The sequence below is a fragment of the Camelus bactrianus genome, chromosome 2, assembly GCF_048773025.1.
Source record: "Camelus bactrianus isolate YW-2024 breed Bactrian camel chromosome 2, ASM4877302v1, whole genome shotgun sequence".
NCBI lineage: Eukaryota > Metazoa > Chordata > Mammalia > Artiodactyla > Camelidae > Camelus > Camelus bactrianus.
Window position 1 is genome coordinate 50,353,663 of NC_133540.1, and position 12,941 is coordinate 50,366,603.

The window sequence follows — 12,941 nt, forward strand, 5'->3', positions numbered from 1 at the left end:
AAATAGTTCCAAATTGGATATCTTATTTGTGATGTCAAAACCATGCTGAGCCCTGGGAGAGGTGCATAAAGCTTTAGGGGAGCATTCTGCCAGGTTCTCTTCTCCAGCTTGCTCAGTCCTGCTCACCTGCTCCCTAACACGTGAATGGGGGAGCTGATGGGATTGCTCCCTGGGACACTTTGTAATTGAAAGGGTTGCTGTTCACAGTTCCTTCCTTACATGAGGTTGGCCCAAGTTTTCTCCTCCCCCGCTTCTTCTGTCTCTGGAAATGACTGGGTCAATAAGCCAGGGTTTGTGGCTCAGAATCCGCCATCTTCAACTGGAGGAAGAGAAAGCAGAGAACCTACTACGGCCTCTAGGATGAAGCTGTGTCCTCCAGCTCTCAGGTTTTTGTAGAGAGCTTCATCTTGACTGATGGCAGGGGGAGGGGGCAGGCATTTTGCTTCTCATTGGCTGTTGTTGGCTATACCTCCCTCCCTCAGTAGGGAATTGTGTAGAAAGGACTGGAGTAAGGGGTATTTGTCATTGGGTCTGAAGAGAACGTTGAGAAGAGAGAAGTGGCCCCATCTTTCTGAGATCAGGAGCTGTGAGGAGGGCACATTCCAGAGAGACTGATGTTAACACAGAGGGAAGCAGAACAAAGGATAGAGACAGAGACAGATCTTCAAGGACGTTGTTTTGAATGTCTGCTTTTATTGTGCCTGAATGTAGACCAACTCCTGGGCTCTCCATTATATAAGCCAACATTTTCCTATTTTTTTTTCACAGTCATTTGAGTTGGCTTTCTATCACTTGCCTTGAAGGAGTTCTGAATAAAATGAGAGGCGGTTAGCGACGCAAAATCTAGGTGTGTTCAGGATACTTGCTGCAATACCACTTTCTAAAATTATCAGAAGCTCACTCTTATGAACACACAGGTCTTTTTTCTTTATGTAAACATAGACATTAACTTAAAAGTAAAACAGCACTTTCTGAAAAGGACGGCTCTTGTGCTTAGGAAAGGGTGCCTAAAGAAACGGATGGAATCCTTCCCACCGTGTGCTCTAAGAATAAACATAGGCCCTCTGGGGTGGTGTAAATGCTATCCTGTCTGGAAGCAGAAGGGAGAATGGAGGAGGTCATCGCATCCCGGCAGTGCCAGCCATTTCACAGTGCTTTGTCAGAAACAAGGAGAGCTAGTTTAGACCACGTTGAAGGTAGTTTACTGCTGACTACCTCCTCCACTCCCATTTTTTCCCCCCTGACTTTTTGACCAGGAATTTAGGCACTCTGCTGAAGGGGCTTATAATACTTCAGAAAAAGCATCTAACATTCTTTTCTCACTGAAATTCAGGTAAAATTAAAACCCAAGCCAAAATACTTCTTGAGTGTGTCCTGTATGCTGGGTGTTTTACACACGTCCTTTCCCTCAATTCTCATTATGTCCACTTTAAACAGGAAGAAACAGAGGCTTCTAGATGCTAAGTAACTTGTTCAAGGTCACCTGGCAGAGTTGGGTTTCAAACTTAAATCTACCTCCATGACTGTTCTTGACTCTAAGCCTTCCTGTGTTTTGAAGATCCATAGGTGCCAAAGCACAGAAAACACCAAGGTAATCCTGAATATTACTAAATTTTTTTCCTGTCTTCTCAGGGTTGGCCTTTGCTTCAACGTCCAAATAACATAACTTAGCCTGCATCCCATGTCGCTGTAGCAAACCAAGTGCTTTCTGACAGCTCTAGGGGAACGTTGACATTTGCTTGATCATCACTTCTTACCTTCAACAGCAGTTTGCTCACCTCTTGCCTTCTCTTTACAGCGACTATGCTCCAGGGGGCAACTTGGGGGCCCATCTCCATTCTCAGAAGCACAAGTGACTCTGGGTTTCAAAATTCAGAATTCTGTAAGGATGTCCAAAAGGAAGGAAGTACAATCCAGGACAGGAAGTTTTCAGCTAAGTGTCAGGTGTTGCTCTGGGACCCACACTGACGGCCTCTCTCCCTGAGCCTGGACTACCCTTGGGGCTCTCGTCTTCCCTCTTGCCTCATTGTCATGTCTGCTCTAAACCACATCTCCAGGCTTGTTAGAGAAAATCAGAAATCCCTTAAATTAATTGCAGTGATGCTGGATTCTCCCCATGGGGCAGCTTTTACATTACATTATCACCTTGGAGATATTGTGGGTTCCATTTAAGAGCACTTCGATAAGCAAATATCATAATAAAGCAGGTCACATGACTTGTTTGGATTCCTAGGGCATGTAAAAGTCATGTTTAAACTGTAGTCTATTAAGTGTGCAATAGCATTAAATCTAAAAGACAACGTAAAGGCCTTAATTAAAAATACTTTATGGCTAAAAAGTCATCTGAGCCTTCAGCCAGTCATACTATTTTTGGTAGAGGGTCTTGCCTCAGTGTTGATGACTGCTGACTGATCAGGGCAGTAGTTGCTGAAGATTGGGGTGACTGCAGCAATTTCTTAAAATAAGACAACAACAAAGTCTGCCACATGAATTGACTCTTTCACAAACAATTTCTCTGTAGTATGTAACATTTCATAGCATTTTACCCACAGTAGAATTTCTTTCAAAACTGGAGTCAGTGGTCTCAAATCTTCCTCTACTTTATCAACTAGTTTGTCATATTCTAAATTCTTTGCTGTCATCTCAACAATTAAGTTCACAGTCTTATATGGGCATGGTTCATGGCTCCCCAAAGCAATTACAATAATAACATTAAAGGTCATTAATTATAGATCACCAAAACAATATAATAATAATGAAAAAGTTTGAAATACTGCAAGAATTACCAAAATGTGACACAGAGCCACAAAGTGAGTAAATGCTGTTGAAAAAATGGCACCAGTAGACTTCTCAACGCATGGTGGCTACAAAACTTCAATTTGTAAAAAAACAAAAAAAAAATTATCTGCAAAGCATAATAAAGTGAAACTCAATAAAAATGAAGTATATGTGTTTTAATGTTTTAGCCTGGAGTATTTGCATTTGGATTCCCTCACTAAATCCAAAATTATGTCAAGGACAAAGGAGAGAGACTATAGATGGCTTACCTCTCTAGCCAGAGTTTATTAGCTAATTTCTCTTCCACTCAAAACAAAGAGTCTGCCCTTAAGATAAATTTTTAGTGTAATATATAGATCATAGGAAACATAGCTAAAAAAATCACCATTTTGTTCTTGCTTCCAGCCAGCAGGTATTCAGAAGTACTATGGCTCCTGTTGGTCCTGCCCTGAGAGAGAGCCTACAGTGTGGGCAGATATCTTATATTTGAATCTTGTGATATTTTCCATCTGTCAAATTTTCTTTTTTGCTTTTTAACTTGATTCTGCCTCTGTTGTGGTCTTGGATTCTGTCTTTCGCTTGAAGGTAAGCTGCCTTTTGAACTTCCCTTCGCCTTAGGGGCTCCCCTAGAAGAGGCAGGCCCTCTTGGAAGATTCCTTCTCAGTTCTGAACTACCCCCCAACCTCTGTCTATGGGGCTTCACAACACTCTTCTGGCCCCTGCTTTCCTAGTGCAGTTCCTAGACAGGGGTGCACATCAGAAATACCTGTTTAGCTTTTATAAGATCCAGATGCTCTGGTCCTCTTCCCCAGGCAGTTCTGACTCAGTAGGACTGCAGTAGAACCCAGCATCTGTGTGTATCTGAAGAGCCCTCAGATACCAGAAGCGTGTTTTCTGGGCCCACAGAGATGTTGCCACATCTTTGGAATTAGAGTAGATTTAACAGTTTATCTACTCCCATGTTCTTCATTTAAGGTTGAGATAACTGGACTCAGAAGAGCTAATAGACTAGCCTAACGTGGTATAGTTGGCAGATGACAAAGCCAGGATTCCAACCAGGAATCCAACCAGGCTTTCTGCCTCCAAATTTACAGATTTTTTTTTTACAAGATGATGTGTTCTTTCTTAAAGAACTGATGAAAGTTAGATCCTTTCAGATTTCATTTGGTTATTGATGGTGGTATGTAAAAAATGAAGTGAAATGAAAGTGTATTGCTCTCTTCATTACCAATTCTAAGAGCCCTAGCCAATGCAACTTTTTGTAGCTAAGCTGGTAATCAAAACACAGGGAAAACTCAAGCACAAATACTGCTTAAGCATACCTCAGAAATGTGCATTCTGAAATCTTGATTGGAAAAGATGAAACATATTTTAAAAATTGAATCACTTTTTTGATTTGCTGGGAAGCAAACCTGTATGTACATAGTCTTACTTTAATAATGCCACATAATAAAAGAGATTACGTTTGCATTTGTACTGATACAACTGTCTTTGTTTCCATATGAGAACTTCATTATGACATAAAATAGAAGGATAAAATGGGAAATTCAATTCAGTCATCTTAAGATGCAGTCAGGTGGGTAACTTAGCTATCTAAAGTAAAGCAAGGGGCTCTGAATAATCAAGTAAAACTCTAGAGATTAAAAAAAATTATTTTGTGTGTGCTTGTGTAAATCAGATTTCTATGACTCTCAAAGCATAAGGACTGCTTAACTATACTGTGGCAATTTGCATCTGAAAAACGAGAAGAGGGATGCCTTCTCTTTAGATATCACCTGGTGCCCCTCTCTCATTTTTCAGATAAAAAGATTTGAGGTCAAGGGAGGTTGTTCCTTTCTCAAAGTCACAATGGCTATTAAGAGACAGGGCCATGAGTCATGAATCTGAAGTCATTTGACTCCCAGCTGTGTCTTCTAGCCACTTGTTAGGACCCTGTGCTAACTTTTTGCACTCAAGAAGTAGTTGAATTGCTTCCATTCTTTCCCTCCTTAATTTTGTTCTTCAAAGCCTTCAGACTCATGAAAACAATACTCTGCCTCTGATTCTGGTCTTCTGTGAAACGCACCATACTTATTGGTGAATACTGCACTTTTTCTGCAAATAATTATTCTTGACTACCATGTTCCAAGCACTGAGCTAGCAATGGTCCATGCCATGGTGAATAAGTCATACTTAGTCCTGCCTTCATGTAGTTTATACTCCAGTAGGAGCCACAGATGTTAAGCAAATAAATGTTTGATTACAAATCACGTTATGTTCTATGAAGTAAAAGTATAAGATGTTTTGAGAAGACAGAGAAACTTTTTTAAACTTAAAAACATTGAAATACAGTTGGTTTACAATGTTGTATTAGTTTCTAGTGTACAGCATAGTGATTTAGTTATACATATAAATATATATATTCTTTTTCATATTCTTTCTCATTACAGGTTACTGCAAGCCATTGAATATGGTTCACTATGCTATAAAGTAGGACATTGTTTATCTATTCTGTACATAGTAGTTTGTATCTGCCAGATGAGGGAGGGAAACTTAAATTAGTTGGGGAATGAAGGAAAGGTCTTTGAGGGAATAACATTTATGGTGAGATCCAAAAGTTGCACAGGATCCAACTAAAAGAAGTAATGGGGTGAAGTGTCATCAGAGGGAGCAGCATGTGTGGAAGCTCACGAGGTAAGGAAGAGCCTGGAGTGTTGAAAAATGGTGGGGTAGCCATTCCCTTGGGCTTCACTTGGAGCTGCTAAAAATAAGTTTGAAGTTGTATAAAGGAGATGGGTAGAATTCTGAAGAGTGGGTGTTTTGTTTTATAGAGATGAACTATTTGCAGCTCAACTTCTTAGATTAGGTTGATTCTTTTTGTTAAACCCTACTTTGCTCTCAGAAAGGTATAAAGTACCTTTGTTAGGAGGACGTCAAAGTCTTACTGCATTTTATTTATTTATTTTAATTTTTTATTTTTTAAAAATATATATATATACTTTTTTTATTGAGTTACAGTCATTTTACAATGTTGTGTCAAATTCCAGTGTAGAGCATAATTTTTCAGTTATACATGAACGTACATACATTCATTGTCACATTCTCTTTTGCTGTGATCTACCACAAAATCCTGTATATATTTCCCTGTGCTACACCGTACAATCTTGTTTATCTATTCTACATTTTGAAATCCCAGTCTGTCCCTTCCCACCCTCTGTCCCCCTGGCAACCACAAGTTTGTATTCTATGTCTATGAGTCTGTTTCTGTTTTGTATTTTTTTTTTTTTAGATTCCGCATATGAGCGATCTCATATGGTATTTTTCTTTCTCTTTCTGCCTTCTTCACTTAGAATGACATTCTCCAGTAACACCCATGTTGCTGCAAATGGCGTTATGTTGTCAGTTTTTATGGCTGAGTAGTATTCCATTGTATAAATATACCACTTCTTCTTTATCCAGTCATCTGTTGATGGACATTTAGGCTGTTTCCATGTCTTGGCTATTGTAAACAGTGCTGCTATGAACATTGGGGTGCAGGTGTCATTTTGAAGTAGGGTCCTTCTGGATGTATGTCCAGGAGTGGGATTCCTGGGTCATCTGGTAAGTCTATTCCTAGTCTTTTGAGGAATCTCCATACTGTTTTCCACAGTGGCTGCACCAAACTACATTCCCACCAGCAATGTAGGAGGGTTCCCTTTTCTCCACAGCCTCTCCAGTTCACTGCATTTTAAATTGTTCTGTGGTGATTGTCACCTGAATGAGAGATACAGCTGCTTTATTGACTTTTTACCATGTGGTCTATGCATTGGACTAGTCTGACTTCTGAATTTTCGTCTAGTTCATTTATTTTACTGCATTTCATCTTCAACTCAAATTCTACTCAATTGCTATAAATTTTTGGATTTATATGGAAGTCACAGTATGGAAAATAAAGTCAGAAAACCATATAAATTTAGGTGAAAGAACAAAGAAATTATTTGATTTGTGGGTATCTTGCTTCAAAATTCTCAAAGAAATATTTATTTTCAATTCAGTTTGACGTTAAATAACTGAAACAGAGCAAATCAATAATGTATTTTTCTATTTATTTTTATAACTGTAACTTAACTTTCTTGGGTTTGCTTTCCATTTCCTGGACTATTATGTACTTAATGGGAATAACAGAGGAACCTGGCAGGTCTCTTTTTGGTCCTGATCTTGAGTGACTCTAAGAGGGTTTAGAAATCTTTATTTCCATTACCAATTCACTCTCCCTCTCCAAGACATATAGTTGCACAGTTTCTTCTTTCCTCAAGGCTTTACTATTTCCTATTCCTTCTTTTTTTATTGAAGTATAGTCAGTTTACAGTGTTGTGTCATTTTCTAGTGTACAGCATAATAGTTCAGTCATACATATATATACACATATGTATATTAATTTTCATATTCGTTTTCATTATAAGTTACTATAAGATATTGAATATAGTTCCCTGTGCTATACAGTATAAACTTGTTATTTATCTGTTTTATATATAGTAGTTAGTATCTGCAAATCTTGAACTCCCAATTTATCCCTTCCTACCTTCATCCCTCCCTCTCCAACCATAAGCTTGTTTTCTACATCTGAGTCTGTTTCTCTTTCATATGTAATTTGTCTTTTTTTAGATTCCACATATAGGTAATATCATATGGTATTTTTCTTTCTCTTTCTGGCTTGCTTCCCTTAGAATAACAATCTCCAGGTCCATCCATGTTGCTGCAAATGGCATTATTATGTTACTACTCAGCAAGTGGCTGAGTAGTATTCTGTTGTGTATATATACCACAACTTCTTTATCCAGTCACCTGTCAATGGACATTTAGGTTGTTTCCATGTCTTAGCTATTGTAAACAGTGCTGCTATGAATACTGGGGTGCATGTATCTTTTCGAATTAGAATTCCCTCTGGATATATGTCCAGGAGTGGGATTGCTGGATCATATGGTAAGTCTATTTTTAGTTTTTTTGAGGAATCTCCATACTGTTTTCCATAATGGCTGCACCAAACTACATTCCCACCAGCAGTGTAGGAAAGTTCCTTTTTCTCCACACCCTCTCCAGCATTTATAGTTTGTGGAACTTGAATGATGGCCATTTTGACTGGTGTGAGATGATACCTCATTGTAGTTTTGATTTTCATTTCTCTGATAATTAGCGATATTGAGCATTTTTTCTGTTGGCCATTTATATGTCTTCATTGGAGAGTTGCTTATTTAGGTCTTCTGCCCATTTTTTGATTGGTTGGTTTATTTTTTGTTATTAAATTGTATGAGCTGTTTATATATTCTGGATATTAAGCTCTTATCAGTCTCATCTTTCGCAAATATTTTCTTCTACTCTGTAGGTTGTCTTTTTGTTTTGCTTATGGTTTCCTTTGCTATGAAGAAGCTTATAAGTTTAATTAGGTTCCATTTGCTTATTTTTACTTTCATTTGTATTGCTTGGGTAGATTGCCCTACGAGAACATTGCTGAGATTTATGTCAGATAATGTTTTGCCTATGTTTTCTTTTAGGAGGTTTATAGTGTCTCGTCTTACGTTGAAATCTTTAAGTCATTGTGAGTTTATTTTTGTGTATGGTAAGAGGGAGTGTTCTAACTTTATTGATTTATATGCAACTGTTCTGTTTTAGTCTCATTAAAAGAGCTTGCTTTTTATTCTGCCGAGAAAATAGTAGCATTTGTGAGAGAACAACCACCTACAACCCCCATTCCCATATATTCTACTTTGCATTTAAAATGGATAAACTGTACTTCTGCCTAAAACCAACCTTCCACTTATGTGCTGGGTTCCACCCTCTTTTGCCTACACAAGTTGTTAACTCCTGTAAATATCCCCTCCTTCTCTATCGCCCACTTACTCGTCTCTTCAGGAGCATTCCTACCATTATACAAACAAGCTGCAATTTTCCCCACTTTAAAAAGATCCTCCTTTGAGCTTAAATGTTTCCTTAAACTACCACCTGTGTTCTTTGTAATTTTGCAAAGCAGTAAGGCAGTCCTCACCCTCACGGTTCTAATAGGCATGGATTTCAGTTACCACAGTAATAGTAAAAGTACACACTTGGCTACCATCTCTTCAGTTCACAAATCACTTTATAAATAAAAAATGTGCATCATGATCATTAAATAATCATGTCACTTCTTTGGAAGTCTATAGGTGATTGGTGCATCTGTTATTTGGTTCACACACAGACAGCAAAATGTGAGTTGTGTTGCCTTCCAAAAATAAATCCATGTGGCATTTTACAAAAATGGATACTCTAAAGTGGAAATTGGCCAGTGAAGATGAAATCTCATGAAAGAAAGAAGTAATGGTAATGCTGGAAGTGTAATTCAAACTGGACATCAAAGGAATTATAGAAGAAATGGCTGACCCTGGAAATGTTGATACATTGTTCAAGAGATGAGATATGCAGCTAGCAGAAATGAGTAAAGGTGAACTTAACAGTATACTGGGAGTTTGAAATTTGTAGATACTGACAGGCATATGTAGAGCAGATAAACAAGATTATACTGTATAGCACAGGCAAATATATACAAGATCTTGTAGTAGCTCACAGTGAAAAAAAATGCAACAATGAATATATGTATGTTCATGTATAACTGAAAAATTGTGCTCTACACCGGAATTTGACACAACATTGTAAAATGACTATAATTCAGTTTAAAAAAAAAAGTATAAATGGGAAAAGTGGTTGTGAATAAAGATGTTCCAGAGGAACTAATGCTGGCAAACACTTCACATTAAAGGAACTCTTCGAGACATTTCATGACATTGAAAGCACAAAAGATAAAATACTGGAAGTTGATCCAAACTTAGAAAGGAATGTGAAAATTTGCATAGAAATGATGCTTTCTCCATATAGCAGGTCATATGTCAGAAAAAGGCAAGCACTGTTCAAATCTATTTTTTTTGTTCAAATCTATTATTGATAAAGTTTGACACATTAACTCCCCAACGTTTCCAATATTTTAAAATGCAATGTACTAAATAAATATTAGTTTACTACTGATATATTTATAACCACCAGTAGGAGAGTTTTTAATGTTTTAATAAATATTTTTAAAGATTCTGGAACAATCCTAATTTTCCCCATGATTTTTTTTTTTTTTTTGCTGAGTAATCATTTTAAAGTTGCTCTTTAAAAAATTTTTTTTTATTGATGTATAGTTGATTACAGTGTGTTTTAGGTGTACAGCAAAATGACTCATATATATATATATATATATTCTTTTTCAGATTCTTTTTCATCATAGGTTATTACAAGATATTGAATATACTTCCCTGTATTATACAGTAGGTTCTTGTTAATCTATTTTATATATAATGGTATGTATATGTTAATCCCAAACTCCTAATTTATCCCTCCCCCCTCTTTCCCTTTTGGTTACCATAGTTTGTTTTCTATATCTATAAGTCTATTTCTGGTATATAAATAAGTTCATTTGTATCATTTTTTTGGATTCTACATATAAGTGATGTCATATATTTGTCTTTCTCTGTCTGACTTACTTCACTTAATATGATAATCTGTAGGTCTGTTCATGTTCCTGCAAGTGGCGTTATTTCATTCGTTTTTTTAATGGCCGAGTAATATTCTATTGGGGGCATGTTTGTACCACATCTTTTTTTTTTTTAATTTTTAAAAAAATTTTAACATTTTTTATTGAGTTATAGTCATTTTACAATGTTGTCAAATTTATACCACATCTTCTTTATCCAGTCATATGTTGATGAACATTTAGCTTGTTTCCATGTCTTGGCTATCGTATATATAGTGCTGCTGTGAACACTGAGGTGCATATATATCTTTTTGAATTAGAATTTTCATCTTTCCCAGGTATATGCCCAGGAGTGGGATTGCTAGATCATATAGTAAGTCTATGTTTAGTTTTTTAAGGAACATCCGTACTATTTTCCATAGTGGCTGCACAAATTTCCATTCCCACCAACAGTTCCCTTTTCTCCACACCCTCTCCAGCATTTATTACTTGTAGAATTTTTAATGATGGCCATTCTGACTGGTGTATGGTGGTACATCATTGTAGTCTTGATTTGCATTTCCCTGATGATTAGCGATGTTGAGCATCTTTTCATGTGCTTATTGGTCATCTGTATATCTTCTCTGGAGAAAATGTCTGTTTAGGTCTTATGCTCATTTTTTGATTGGGTTGTTTGTTTTTCTGATATTAAGCTGTATGAGCTATTTGTGTATTTTGGAAATTAATCTCTTGTTGGTTGCATCATTGGCAAATATTTTCTCCCATTCCATTGGTTGTATTTTCATTTTATTTATAGTTTCCTTTGCAGTGCAAAAGCTTTTAAGTTTAATTAGGTCCCATTTGTTTATTTTTGCTTTTATTTCCATTACTCTAGGAGATGAATCCAAAAACTATTCCTACAATTTATATTAAAGAGTTCTGCCTATGTTTTCCCCTACGATTTTTATGACTTCTGGTTTTACACACAGGTCTTTACTCCATTTTGGGTTTATTTTTGTATATGGTGTTAGAGAATGTTCTAATTTCTTTTACATGCAGCTGTCCAGTTTTCCCAGCACCCCTTATTGAAGAGATTGTCTTTTCTCCATTGCATATTCTTGCCTTCTTTGTTTTAGATTAATTGATCATAAGTGCATGGGTTTATTTCTGGACTTTCTATCCTGTGCCAATGATTTATGTGTCTGTTTTAGAGCCAGCACCATAGTGTTTTGATTACTGTAGCTTTGTAGTATAGTCTGAAGTCAGGGAGCCTGGTTCCTCTAGTTTTGCTCTTCTTTCTCAAAATTGTTTTGGCTATTTGAGGTTTTTGGTGTATCCATACAAACAGTAAATTTTTTTTGTTGCAGCTCTGTGAAAAGTGCCATTGGTAATTTGATAGGGATTGTACTGAATCTGTAGATTTCTTTGGATTGTATGGTTGTTTTAATAATGTTGATTCCTCAAATTCAAGAACAGTATATCTTTCCATCTGTGTCATCTTCAATTTCTTTCATCAGCATCTTACAGTTTTCCTAGTACAGGTCTTTTGCCTCCTTAGGTAGGTTTATTCCTAGGTACTTTACTCTTTTTTTGATACAATTGTAAATGGGATTGTTTCCTTAAATTCTATTTCTGATATTTTGTTGTTAGTGTATAGAAGTGTAACAGATTTCTGTATATTAATTTTGTATCCTGCAACTTTACTGAATTCATTGATGAGTTCTAAAAGTTTTCTGATAGCCTCTTTAGGGTTTTCTATGTATAGTATGTTATCTGCAAACAGTGACAGTTTTACTTCTTATTTTCCAATTTGAATTCCTTTTATTTCTTTCTCTTCTGATTGCTGTGGTAAGACCTCCACAACTATGTTGAATAAAAGTGGTGAGAGTGGGCATCTTTGTCTTGTTCCTAATCTTAGAGGAAATGCTTTTAGCTTTTCAATGTCGAGCATAATGTTAGCTGTGGGTTTGCCATATGTGGCCTTTATTACATTGAGGTATGTTCCCTCCATGCCCACTTTCTGGAGAGTTTTTCTCATAAATGTATGTTAAATTTTATCAGAAGCTTTATCTGCATCGATTGCAATAATCGTATGGTTTTTATTCTTCAATTTGTTAATGTTGAAATGATTTGTGGCTATTGTTAAAATTCTTGCATCCCTGGAATAAATTCCACTTGATCATGGTGTATGATCCTTTTTTAATGTGTTGTTGGAGTTGATTTGCTAGTATTTTGTTGTGGATTTTTGCATCCATGTTGATCAGTGATACTGGCCTGTAATTGTGTGTGTGTGTGTGTGTGTGTGTGTGTGTGTGTGTGACATCTCTGTCTCATTTTGGTATCAGAGTAATGGTGACCTCATAAAATGATTTCAGAAATGTTCCCTTTTCTGCATTTTTTTGGGAATAGTTTCAGGATAGGTGTTTACTCTTCTGTACGTGTTTGGTAGAATTAACCTGTGAAGCCATCTGGTCCTAAACTTTTGTTGGAAGTTTTTTAATCTTTAATTTCATCTCATTACTGATAATTGGTCTGTTCATATTTTCTATTTCTTCCTGTTTCAGTCTTGGGAGGCTGTACCTTTCTAAGAATTTGTCTATATCTTCTACATTGTCCATTTTATGGCATATAGTTGCTTGTAGCAGCCTCTTAGAATCCTTTGTATTTCTGTGATGTCAGTTGT